The sequence below is a fragment of the Pelodiscus sinensis genome, chromosome 17 (genome assembly GCF_049634645.1).
Source record: "Pelodiscus sinensis isolate JC-2024 chromosome 17, ASM4963464v1, whole genome shotgun sequence".
In the NCBI taxonomy this organism is placed as follows: domain Eukaryota; kingdom Metazoa; phylum Chordata; order Testudines; family Trionychidae; genus Pelodiscus; species Pelodiscus sinensis.
In genome coordinates, this window is record NC_134727.1 from 4,859,505 (window position 1) to 4,873,225 (window position 13,721).

At 48.7% G+C, this 13,721-nt stretch overlaps 1 long non-coding RNA gene across 1 annotated transcript in view; it reads left to right on the forward strand.

Moving 5' to 3' along the window:
- Positions 1 to 7,877: 7,877 nt before the first annotated feature.
- The window catches only part of LOC112544595 (uncharacterized), a 30,563-nt gene continuing 24,719 nt past the window's right edge, over positions 7,878 to 13,721 (forward strand). The window contains exons 1-2 of the long non-coding RNA XR_003087938.2: positions 7,878 to 8,322; positions 10,477 to 10,580. This is a non-coding gene — a long non-coding RNA (uncharacterized LOC112544595). The remainder of the gene's footprint in view (positions 8,323 to 10,476; positions 10,581 to 13,721) is intronic.

Consider the following 13,721-nt stretch of genomic DNA (forward strand, 5'->3'; position numbering starts at 1 on the left):
GATATAGCCAAGGGACTATAATGTGTCTGCCCTAAGATGACCCTACTGTTTTAAATAAATCAATATTATTCAAGAGGTGTCACTGGACAGATAAGGCCTGTCATGAGGAATGAAGCAGTTAAAATGTTCACATTCAAATTACCAATATGGGACTCTGAGTTAACACCTCACTAAGATGAATGGGGCTGATCGCAGTCTCAGACGTATTCCTGGCCTTCTGAAAACTCACATATTTTGCAACTATAACACTTGAGTCAGGTCTGCACGGCCAGCTTTTGGCAGCCTGACTATGTCAGGGGTGTGATGAGATGTCATCTCTGCCTGACATAGCTGTGCCAGCAAAAGCCCATAACATAGCTCATATTAACACTACAAAATTTCCTTTTTTTATTTTTTCCATAGGAAAATATTAACATATAGATTGTTGCTTGGTTTATGGTGTGTGTGTGAGAGAGAGAGAAGGAACACTATTTAAGGAAATTTAAGGAATGCTAGCTAAATCAAAGAGATATGTGTTGTATTTAGTTTTGAACATAGTGAGGTTTTCAGTCATTCTTATTTCATTTGGAACTGAGTTCCATAGTCTGCTTAAAGCTATTATTAAAGTTCTCTTTCCTTCAATCATAAGTCTCTACTGGGCGACAGTATTATTATTTTAGAGGAACAAACATATTGGCCGGAAAAGGGATGCAGATGAGACAAGTTGGAATTGCAAATGCAGCGGGGATTTAAATTTTCCCCGCTTCATTTGTATAAACATGGCTGCCACTTTTTTCCGGCTCGGGGCCTTGCCAGAAAAAAGCACCATCTAGACGGGGATCTTTCGGAAAATAAAGCCTTTTCCAAAAGGTCCCTTATTCCTCTTAAAATCAGGAATAAGGGAATCTTTTGCCATTGTGGGACAACCAGGGGTTGCATAAACCACCCCGCTGGACTGGAGGAGAAAAGATAGGGAGAGGGAGGAGAGGATGGAAAGTGAAAGAACCCAAGGACATGACCAAGATGGGAGTGAGAGGGGGAAGAGAAGAAGAGAAGAGGGAATAGGATGGGTATGTGAAGTGGATGGGGATGCAGGAGGTGACTGAATTGTAAAAATGAATGAGGATGGGGGGCACAGGGAGTGCTGCACTGTACACAGACATAATGGGAGTGCTGCACTGCATGGAGGTGAATGGGGTGCAAGGGTGAGGGACACACTTATTACATTGAAATAAAACAAAAGAGGCTATTTTTAAAGGGGGAAGAGAGATTGCCACTCCTCAGGATACTTGGCTTTTGGGTACTATTGAGGTGGACACTGAACAAAAATTCTAGGTATGAAGTGCTGGCTCTGAGGGAGGGCTAAGGGTTGAGGTGGGGTTTTGGGGTGCTAATTCTGAGAGCGGGTTCAGAGCTAGGGCTTGGAGTCCAGGAGGGTGTTAGCTCTGGGGGGAGGTTTGGAGGTGTGTCAGGGTGTTCGAGGGGGTGCTGGTTCTGGAAATATAACATTTCTAAATAACTGTATTGCCATTGCTGATAGAGAATCTGTCTCTTGAAAGCTGAAGAACCTAAACTCCAGGGCTACGTCTAGACTGGCATGATTTTCCGCAAATGCTTTTAACGGAAAACTTTTTCCGTTAAAAGCATTTGCGGAAAAGAGCATGTAGATTGGCATGGACACTTTTCCGCAAAAGCACTTTTTGCAGAAAAGCGTTGGTGCCAATCAAGACGCGCTTTTGCACAAAAAAGCCATTTTCGCGATCGGGGCTTTTTTGCGCAAAACAATACTGCGTTGTCTACACTGGCCCTCTTGCGCAAAAGCATTTGCGCAAGAGGGCTTTTGCCCGAATGGAGCAGCATAGCATTTCCGCAAGAACACTGACAATGTTACATGAGATCGTCAGTGTTCTTGCGGAAATTCAAGCGGCCAGTGTAGACAGTTGGCACGTTTTTCCGCAAAAGCAGCTGCAACTCAGCTGGTCTTGAGGCTGATTGTGCTTATAAACAGCCCAGACACAGCTTCAGTGGATGGATTCATTGGTGCCCCATATTACCAGCAGTTCAGAGTGCTTCTCATACCTTTGACCAATGATGCTTGGTTGTTTTCTTTGCTTGTTTGTTTGTTAGTTACAGGTAGAACTTAAGTTTTGCCCAGAGAAGTTTAAAAACATTATTAATATTCAAACATGGCATGAACACATGTATTGAATGCAGAGTGAAGTCCCGTAGGCAGGGACGGATATAGGGCAGGGCAAGCGGGGCAGCCGCCCCAGGCTCCGTGCTTCAAGAAGCCCTATGCATGCGCCGTGGCAAAGGGGGGCCCCGCGAAATTATGCTGCCCTGGACCCCGCGAAATGGTCATCTGCCCCTGCCTGTAGGCATTGTAAACTTCAGTTTTCAATATGTTAGCCCTTAAGAGGCTATTACTGAGGGGTTTTTAACTTTCAGGATTAGCCATCTCCAAGGCAAGTATGTGGCTGCAAGTGCTCCTCGAATTTGTTAGCACAAGGCAAGAAGTGGGTAGGTTGGTTGTTCTGGGTCTGGAAGCCTGGAACTGTCCCTGTTTTCCCCTCTTACCAGTCTCCTGCTAAGCAGTATTGAGTAAGGTAGACTAGCGTAGAACCAAAAATCAGTTCTCACTTCAGAAGATGATGTTTAAGGAGCTACTTACTTAGGCTAGGTCTACACTACAGCTTTTTCTGATTTTTTTTAAGAGGCTTTTTTGAAATTTGGCCCATCTACACTGGGCCAAATTTCAGAGAATCCCCCTCTTTCAGAAGATCCCTTCTTCCTCATGGAAGACAGGGCTTCCAAAAGAGCACGTTTGCACTTCCGCAAAAAGAAGCGGAAAAGTAAACATGTTCCCTGGACGCAGCAGAGTTTTTCCAGGATACTGGAAACCCCCGCAGTGTAGATGTACCCTTGAGGTACAAGGAAGAGGAAAATGGGAGTTGAAAGTAACTTAGTTCCTGTTTAAATTAGGGTTTGTATTTTAACCATAGAACTGTATTATTATACAGGCCATACTCGCCCTAAGTCCAAGATACGTTCCAAAAAACAAAACAACTTAAAGTGGGTTGTTGGGTTTTTTGCATGATTTAAGAGCAGGGAATGGGAGGACTTATAATACATCAATTCCTACAAGCCTCCGTGACTTATTGCAGAACAGATGTATACCGGGGCGACTTATAGTGGAGATGCCCTGTAGTCCCTGCTCTGACAGATTTAATGTTGCCAGGTTGAGCCTATAAAACAGAAGCCTAAGGTATGAGGGGTTGGAGAGGAATGGGGAGTGGTCTTTACAACCTCTGTTTTATACAGGCAGGTCCTGCAAGTCACTGCACCAGGATATGTATCTTAAAGGGAGGTCCGGCATGCAGAAGAGGGTGCTAGCTCTGTGAGGTGGTCAGGGCTGGGGCAGGAGGCTGAGGTGCAGAAGGGGATTCAGGATGCAGCAAGGGATATGGATGCCGGCTGGGGGCGGGTTAGGGATGCAGGACGGGGTGCTTTTCAGCCCTGAATTTTGTGGATTGTGTCAGCAGAGGTGCACAAGCAGGTCTGCTGACAGGGAGATAAAGGGGACAGCTGTCCCAGGGCCTGGTAATAAAAGGAGTCCACGGCTCCTGGCCACCACTGCTGCTACTGTGTCAGCGGCAGCAGCTGGAGCCCCGGGTCCTTTAAATCGCCCCCAGAGTACGTGCTGCGTGCACCCTGCGGTTCTGAGGGCTGAGAGGCCTTCCTGGTATGTGGAAGGGTGGCTGTCCTGGCCCCGCCCCCTCCAAGACCGTGAAGCTGGCCCTAGCCTGTGCACAGGGGTGTCCTCTTCCCGTAGGGATTGTCAGCTATCCGGTGGCCAAAACGACAATTGTCATCAGGTCTCATGGAGAGGTAAAGGAAGATAACAGCTCAGAAAAATCATCAGGGCAAAGGGAAGGAGTGGCAATATTTAGAGTCATGCATGGATACAAAATTGTATCCATACCCCTCTCTGCAAAAATGAGCTGCAGGAATCCCTATCTGGGGATGCCCATGGATATCCAGGAATTTGCAGAGTTCTAATACAATTGTTCCAGTCTGCGGTGGTTTGTGTGTAGCAGGTGGTTCAGTGTCTGAGCAGTGGCCAACATTAGGTATCACCTGTTACTGTGCCAGACTCAATCAGTTGTTGTCCCATAGTACTCATGTGCTCTGCCCTCCTGGGAGGGCAGGGGTGGGGGAGCTAAAGCTCTCTCCGCCCCATTCCTGCTGTTTGTTGCTGGCTGTTCCCTTTCTATTCCTGTCAGGAAGAGGAAAGCTCACAGCGCCAGTCACCTGCTCCTCTACCCCCTGCTCTCCGCTAGGATTGTTCCACCGCAGACTGGAACAATATTATTAGAGCCCTGTGAATATTCCATTTGGATAGGTCCAGGCGGATGAGGAGGTATCTAAAATGAGCCTTCAACCAGCCGAACACCCCCTCCACCATGAGGCGGGCCCTGCCGAGCTTGGCATTAAAGACCCATCAGGAGGGGTTGAGGTGTCCTGTGTAGGGTTTCATCAGCCAGGGTTGTAAGGGATAGGCCTCATCCCTCACCAGGCACACAGGCACGTCCACGTCCACGTCCCTGACCCTGATGTGGCAGTCGAGGAAGAAAGTCCCGGCTTGCAGCCTCTGGCACATGGAGGAGTTGCTGCAAACCTGCGCGTCGTGTGCTTTGCCGGACCAGCCCACGTTAGTGTCTGTGAAGTGGCCCCAGTGGTCAGACACAGCCTGCAGGATGACCGAGAAATATCCCTTCCTGTTGATGTAGAGGGAGGCCTGGTGGTCCGGGGCACAGATGGGGATGTGTGTCCCATCAAGAGCCCCCCCGGAAGTTGGGGAAGCCCAGGGCGCCAAACTCCTTGATCACTGCATCCACATCGGTGAGATGGATGACGGAGGGACACACAAAACCACCGAGAGTCACTGGGGTGCCAGGGTGGCTGAGTGTGCTCCTTCCCCACCACTGCTCCATGTCCTCAATCCCCTCTGTAATCCTGGCCACCATGGACAGCCCATAGTGCGAGTGGGACAAACCAAACCCTCCTGGGGAGGGGACTTGCACCCTCTCCCCCCCTTTTCCCTAGGGCAGCCCATCACCTCCTTCCTCTCCTCCCCCCCCCCCCCCCCCCCCACCAAGCACAGTGGCTGGAGACTGCCACACCTGCATGAGCACTGCTCCGACGGTGGATCTCCCCATGCCGAACGAGTTTGCCACGGATCGGTAGCTATCCGGTGTGGAGAGCATCCATAGGGTGATGGCCGCATGCTTGTGGAGGGGAATGGCGGGCCTCATGTGCATGTCCTATCACCACAGAGCAGGGGCAAGCCACTTACAGAGCTCGAGGAAGGTGTCCTTCTTCATCCTGAAGTTCTGAGTTCATTGGTGGTCTCCCCAGCGCTCCAAGACAATGTCGTCCCACCAGTCTCTGCTAGTGTCCAGATGCCAGATGGGGCAGGGCACGCTGGTGTCCGGGAGCTGCAGCTGCTCCTCCCTGTCCCCCAGGAGGGTCCGGAGGATGGCATGGGGGTCGGGCTGCAGCAGATGCTGTGAGGCAGCTTGCAGAAGGCGCAGCCAGGCTTGCAGCAACAAGTCCAAAATGAGTACCAGAGTGCCTGGGGCAGCTCCAGCTCCATGGTGCCGAGTGCTACGGTGTCCCTGTGACGGGACGGGACGGGACGGGTCTAGGCACAGCTGAAGGCGTCCGCTCAGGGCGAATTGCTCAAATTCGGGGCTCCTTACAGCCCCCAGACTGGAGACCTTCCAAACAGGCTACAAACCAGTCCCACAGAGTGCTTCAGCTGCCTGCCTGAAGCCTCACAAGCAAAACCCCTCCGACACCCCAGTGATATCCGTGCTCCAAATGGCCCTGGCCACATACACAGGTGAGGGGGTCTTAGAACCCAATCTCACCTTCCCCAAACAAGTTCTGTCCAGTTCCAAGAAACCAGCCACAGTTCCCAGGTCAGTTTACTCTCTGGATCTTACCCACAAATCACGCTGAGCCAATCCTTTAGAATCTACAATCTAAAGGTTTATTACTACAAGAAAGAAAAGCATGAGAGTAAGGTTGTTAAAGTATCATATATTACATGCATCGAATCTCCCGGTTCTCGACGCAGGCCCTAGCAGAGATATTATAGCCGCTGGCTTAAAAGTCCTTGTTGAACATCCGATGTCAGGATGGGTCCACAGTTCTTCCCGCCTCGTGATTCCCTACAAGGCCACATCTGGGGTCAGAAGCAGATCTGAAGACCAAGACAGAGTCGGCCACATGGCATAGTTATACCTCCTTCCTGGTCTCTTCTTGGCTGCAGCAGGTCACCTGGCCTGCGGCCTATCCCTGTGTTCCCTGCTGGTAGACCCTAGGTATGAGTCCCCATTCTTGAGGTGTGTCGTTGGCCTATAGAGGGCTATTGTTCCAGAGCTTTGCTCATTAGCATGTCCATAGGCTGAGCTGCTTTGCCCTTAGTTCAACCATATATAGAGAAACATTCAGTATCCACACAAAGTACATGCTTATAACTTCACACACAGACATTATACAATTACATTAATAGCATATATGAAATCAGAAGAAAGTAAGCTTCTATTTGACACCTCACATGGCCTCCTTTGTACCGACTTTTGGGGCAAACACCCCCCCATGGGTGAAGCAGTGACCCGGCTGCTCCCCTCAAAATCTCATAACGTGACAGTCCCCAGTGAGGGCAACCAAAGCAGGCAGAGACAAAAATGCTTTGCTGTCCCTCGGTGACGTAGGCAAGCAAGCAGGGAAAGCTGAGAACTGGCTGTCCAGGAGGGTTCCCTTTAAGCACAAGCCTCAGCTAGCCTCAGGCAGCAGCCACACTAAGTAACTCCTGACCTGATGCCCTGCTGGAACCAATTTCAGCTGCCCTTAAATGTGATTCAGCATCCAATCAGTGTGGACATGTGATTTTGAAATAGCAAAATGCTATTTCGAAATGCATTTTGTGTGTAGACGCGTTATTTCGAACTAACTTATTTCAAATGAACTATTTCGAAATAAGATATTTTGAAATAACGCTGTAGTGTAGACATACCCTAATGGGAGGCAGAGGAGAGAGGGCTCCATCAGCCTTCTTCTGTCAGCTCCCAATGTCCCCTGGGCCAGCAGCCCTGAGACTTTGAGGGTATGTCTAGATTACATGCCTCTGTCGGCAGAGGCATGTAAAACAGGCTACCCGACAGTCAATGAAGTGGGGATTTAAATATCCCCGGCTCCATTAAAATAAAAATGGCCACCGCGCTGTGCTGGCTCAGCTGATTGTCGGCACAGTGCGGCAGTCAAGACGCGGATCGGTCGACAGGGGAAGCCTTTATCGACCTCTCCTGTAAACCTCAGGATAGGAGTCTGAAAGTTCCCCCCAGATGGCCGAGGTATGGCTCAGGTCACCAATGGGGATGTCTCTCAGAGGACTCTTTCTATCCCACCTCTTTGTGAGGGTTTCCCACCAGGAGGGCTAGAGAGCAGCCCCCCGCCTCTGCAGGTGGAGGGAGGGAAGCAAGGAAAAGGGAAAACACTAAAGTCAACCCCCAATGTCCACACCCACTCACAGGGACAAAGGCCTAAGTGGCAAAAACATTCTCTCACCTTAGCCTAGTGTTTTGTGTGTGATCAGTTTGGCCAGCACCAGTCCCATCAGGCTGCACAGGTACCAACCTCCTCCAAGGCTCTTACCTTCTCCACCCGTCTTCCAGCTCAGTTAGTGGTGGGAAAGGAGAAATCTCCAAACAGGCTCCTCCTTGTGCTCACATACAGGACCCTGCATTTTCTCAGGCCTCCAGGGCAGCCCTCAAGGAGGAGACGCCCTGGGGCAAAGCCCTGGGGGGGGCGTGTCTCTGAGATTGCCCTTGCCCTGCAGCCTGCCCCACCTGGCTGTTGTCATGGTCTCTGTATGAGGTCACCAACCTCCTTTAACCAATAAGCTGGGGTGCTGCAAAAGGCCTTTGTGATGTCAGTGCCACACCCACCCCGCCCTGCATGGCTAATGTCTTGCCCCTTTCCGTCCCCTTTGCATGTTTGAGCTGTTCCCCTGGGTCCCCCCCACTCACTCAGGGTTAGTTCTGGGATCAAGCAGGCTACACACGGGAACATCAGAGGCTGCTCAGTGCCACACTCAGTTTTGAGCAGCTTTGCAGGCTTTAAAGCCATAGGAGCTGGTTAGATCATCTAATATGACCCCCTGCATATCACAGGCCTCCTGTCTGGGGCAGCAGCGAGTCGTGAACCAAAGCACACTCCAGCAAGGCATCTGGTCTTCACTGACATCAAGAGATGGAGAAACCACCGCTTCCCTTGGTAATTTGGAGAGAATTGATGCAATGAGGGGAAGGGAATGGGCCCCAAGGCCACACTCATGAGTCAGTGGCATAACACATGCACGCCAGCACTGCACGAAGGGTGTGCACCAGGGGTCCCCAACATTTTTATGCCCAAGATCACTTTCAGAGTTTAAGTGGAACCCAAGATTTACTGTGTCCCATCACTGATGCCCTGCCCCTTCCCCAAAACCCCTCCCTGCTCACTCCATCCTCCCCTCTCTGTTGCTCACTCTCCCCAACTCTAACCGACTTTTACTGATCTGCAGCAGGGGTTTGGGGTTCAGGAGTGGGTATGGGGTGAAGCAGGAGGTCAGGGGTGCTGGCTCAGAGGGGAGTCAAGGCTGGAGTAGGTGCTTGGGATACAGGAGGAGATTCATGGTGCAGGAGAGGTTTAGAGGGCTGGCTCTGAGGGGGACTCAGGGTTGAGGTGGGTTTTGGGGTGCTAGTTCTGAGTGTGGGCTCAGAGCTAGGGATTGGGGGTGCAAGAGGCAGTATGGGTACTGTCTGGGATTTGGCTCAGGGCTGAGTTGGGGTGCCCTCTCTGGGAGGAGAGTTGGAGTGGGTTGGGGTGGAAGGGGGGGTGCAGGCTCTGGGAAGGTAACTAAGGCTGGGGCAGAGGGCTGAGTTGCAGGAGGAGGTTCAGGATACAGCAGGGGATGTGGTGGCAGGTCAGGGGTGCAGGATGGGGCACATTCCAGCCTTGAATTTTATGGAGGTGAAGCAATGGGTTTTGCCACAGGACTTCTCATTGGTTTTAAAGTTACAGACTAACATGGCGACCCCTTTTGTCACATTTATCGTCACCGTTTGAGATTATCTGGCTGACAGAGTAAAGACTGAATCAAGAGGAGGGGGCTGTGGCTATCACAGAGATACAGACTAGTTAACCCTTGGAGCATGTATTTACTTGGGCTGTACACACAATCACAACAGCAACGGGCTCAAATAAGACACACAATTATGTGTCTAAATCTACTTAAAATATGGTGCACACTGCAGCTAAACCGCTCAGATTGCAGTCACGGAAATCCATCCAACTCTGTGAAAGGTAAATGTTTGCGGAAATACAGGTTTTCTTGGCCTCCTCTCCTGTCTTCCCTCTTTCACTCCCTAAGGACTCTGATTTGCAAACTGAGGTAAACACGCCTTCCTGTGTTTAAAAACTGCTTGACCAGTTCTGCCTAATCAGGGCTACGTAAATTTGAACATGTGCCACCAATATCATTTAGGGGCAATTCGTAACATTACATATAACGTTACCATGCAATTATTGCCCAGAGAGCTGTTCATTTTCTAGTGATATGTCACAAGGTGTATTTTGCACAAAGATCATTAGAATGGTGTCTAGGGTGTGGATACAGGGGTGCATTCCATCACAGAAAACAAACTATATGGGGAGCTTTTGATAAGTTGTCACGGCTACACATCAACTAGTCTAATCTTGAAACTGTTTTTAGCAAGTAGAAATCACAATTAGTTAGTTCTCTGTCCATTGTCGCTTGGCCATCTGGCCACAGCATTAGCAGGAAAACTCTCTCAAAGGAAACAGTTCATCCTTTTGTTGTCCTTTCTACTTGGTCAAAGCAATTTCCTTCTCCTGATACCACAGGGATTTTATCTTCGTGTTGTGGAAATCTCAGACTTGTACCCCTCAGACTTTCATTTGTGGATTGTCTGATTGCTTAAAAGTTCTGTCAAATTCAAAATATATAATTAAATATTATTATTAGTCCTAGGAAGAAAAAGTTAACAAGACAATTATGATTAGCGTAATAATATCTTTCGCTGGCTTCGACTGATTGTTACTCCCCTTCAGGTTCTTCTGGGAATCTTATTTCTTTAACCTCTGAGCATGGCAATCATATCTCCAGCTCCTCTCATTTCTCTATAGCTGTTGCAGAGGGACACTAACACAGTAAATTTGGCCCATGATGTGGGTCTTGGAAAAATAAGCTTTTATGAAAACTAAGAGCAATAACAATGTTTCCATGATGGTTTTCAAAACCTCAAAAGGAAACAGGATGTTTGTTTTGTTTTATAAAAGCAAAATCCGATTATCTGTGTTTTTAATAACAAGTAATTTGATTTATTTCAGAGGAATAAAGTGACATTATGTTTCCACTTTTCTTAGGTGGCCACCTTACCCTGTGAGCCGACATCAAGAGAGGAAGAGCAATTTCTCATGCTACGCAGCTTGTCACTGGAGTCCCTTATAACCATGGCTCACCTGCCCTGGTGAGGACTTTGATTGCATGTTGCAGTAGGAATGTAACACATTTCTCAGGTGCCCATCAGGAGCAACATCAGTGAGAACAAATGGAGTGAGCGCTCTTGTAAGGAGTTTAAGGCATGTAAATCTACCCGGCCAGACTGCCTTGAACGCACAGAGGGAGAGCAGAGCTTCCCTTCTCCTGAGGAAGTAGGACTCCGGCAAGTAAAATCTCCCCTCCAATCCCACATCCATGTGCACATTGCTGCACCAGATTTCACGGGGAGTGCAAAGGGTCCACTCCCTTCTGTAGCTGAACATCTCTGCTGGCCAGTGCGAGGATGGGAGGATGGAGTGGCCCCTAAGGCCATCTTCACCCATTTGTGATTGTGATATCTGCTCCCCATCTGTCAGCCTGCCAGTGACGGACATGGAGTGCCCTTCACACCCTTTCCTCCCCACGACTTGTTCCACTCCCTTGACTGGCACTATCACTCCAGTCCCAGCTTTGCCTGGCATGTGTATCAAACAGGCCTGGAGTCTAAGAGCTAATCAGCGAGCCCAGGGGTCCTCCACAGTCAGGGGAAGCAGGACATGGGGAGAAAGGGTGAAAGAGCAAGAGGTTAGTGATCAGGGCAGCAGGCCGATACTGCAGACCACTAGCATTGTTTCACCTCCGCTGCATTCTTGCAGAATCCCCCCCATTCAGGGACACAATGCCGAGCTGAATTTTGGCTAGGGATAGGAACGGTTAACCGGTTAACCAGTTAACTGGTAAGCATCACCAGTAATGGGCAATGCTTACAAGTTCCAGTTAACCGGTGGGGGCTGGAGCAGCTCCCTCTTTGATGCAGGCAGGAGGTAGCTCCAGCCCCGCAGGGCCCGCCACAGATAGCAGCTGTTCTGGAAGCCCAGCACATCCCCATCCATGCTGAGCCAGGTGCATTGCAGGTAGGGGGGCTGCTCCAACCTGCCCGCCCTCCCGCCGCCTGCTCCCCTTTAATCGATTAACTGGTTAAACATCATTTGAACCAGTTAACTAATTAAACAGGATTTTCCATTCCTCGTTTTGGCTGCATCAAGGAAGACGTGCCAGAGACTCCAGGAAGTCCAAATAGAAACTTCGCCACTGCTATTGATTTTACATGAAAGGCACTGCGCAATACAATCCCTGTGCGAGATTATCATGGCACTACTAGACTTAGGGCTCGCTGACTGTTTTAACAGCTGATTTTTCTAAGTATCCTAAAATCCACATGCAGACTCAGATTACTTTGAAATGTGCTGTCCATCATTAAGGTTCAGGGTGGGATTGGTGGCCCTAAAGTGAGGTGGTTATAGCAAAGGGTCTTCAAGTTATACCCCTCCCTTAAAAAAAATAATGCAATAGCAAAATTGTAGGGTTTGTATCCTCTCCCTGCCCTTTTTTGTTGTTGTTATACAGGTCTAGACCTACAGCTATAGCTCAGATCTGCCCCAAACTGGTATCACCTGCGTGGAGGTGATGTCAGCTGGTGTCTAGTAGCCTCTGCCCCTTGGAGGAAGCAATATTTCAAAGGTTACTCCTGGTAAAAGTTGGCTGTCCCTTGTGGCTCAAGTCAAGTTAATGTGTCAAGGAAAGTCATCTGCATGCAGGCAGTAGACATGGGGCTCTATAGCAAGCCAGATTGTCAGCGTAACTGGGTGCATCAAGGGAGCTTGCTGTGACCACTGAATTCAAGCAGCATCCATCTATAGTGCATCTGCGCCCTGCTCTGGCAGCTTTCTAAGAATGTGTGTTGTTCACATTAGCAACTCTCTGCCTCAGATGCTTTGCTCATGGGGGCAAATTTCCAAAGGTCTGCCCTTTGGAAATTTGCCGCCAAGAGCAAAGCATCTGGGGAAGCGTCCCTATTTTAAAATTTTCTCTCTCTCTCCCCCCCCTCAATATTTTCTTCCTATTGGTTCTCCTGGCTCCCTGCCAGCACTTCCTGGGTTTAACCCTTTAGTTACTGAATGATCAGACGTTTAGAAAAGGGCAGCACTGCTGCATGAGACTGTGATGCCACTCTGATGTGACTGGCTATATTTGTGATGTGATCTCACATATCAACAGAAAATTCTGGTCAGGAACAGTGCATTTTCCTGCAATGAAGCCTTTTAAAAGTAGATTGAAGGGCAAGGCCAGGGGGTATATGGAACATTAGTTCTTCAATGCGTTTAGGACTTCATTAATAGTCAGAGAGATTTCCAGCTTCCTCAGGCAGACAGGAAAGCGTTTCAATTTCTTCCCCAAATTCAGAAGCACAAACACTAAGCAAACACAAGAGGCAAGCTCTACTCTGTTTGGGAATGTCTAAAACGTCCCTCTGTCGAAAGAGGGATGTAAATTAGGCAAATCGAAAGAGCAAATGAAGCGGGAATTTAAATATCCCACACTTCATTTGCATCATCGCATCACAACAGTCTTTCGAAAAAAGAGTATTTTGAAAGTGAAACCGTCTAGACGCGGTTCATTTGAAAGAAAAACAAAACTTTTTTCGAAAGATCCTGTACTCCTCAGGGAAAAAGGGGGGTTTTGAAAAAGGTTTTTTTTTTTTAAAAAAAAAAGAACCACATCTAGACAGGGGTTTCACTTTCGAAATACCCTTTTTTGAAAGACCACTGTGACGTGATTATGCAAATGAAGCGCAGGATATTTAAATCCCCACTTCATTTGCACTTTCGATTTGCCTAATTTACATCCCTCTTTTGACAGAGGGTTGTAGTTTAGACATAGCCTCTCTGTCCTGCAATTTAAAGTCCTTCCTCTTACTTTTAATATCCTTCATAAGTCAATCTTGAGCTCTTTGCCTCAGCTGCCAAGATCTCTCTCTCTCTCTCTCTCTCTGCTTTGTTTCCCTGGTTAATTTTTTTACTTTGTTAGACAATCTAATTGGATGTTCTGTCTGTTCCGGGAGCATCCACTTTAGCTGCCTTCTTGCATCTGCCTTGCCAGTGCTGTGGAAAGCTTGGCCTCACCATTCCCATTTGCCTTTTCCCTTTGCAGTTTCTTTAATATTCAGTTACAAAGGTGCAATTCTAGCTGCCGTCCTTGTTACTGTAGCACGATCCCAGAGCCCTATCAGATCTTTTTGTCATTTTTCTCTCAAAGGACATCTGCCCTTCTGTTTTGAGGTCTACGTTTC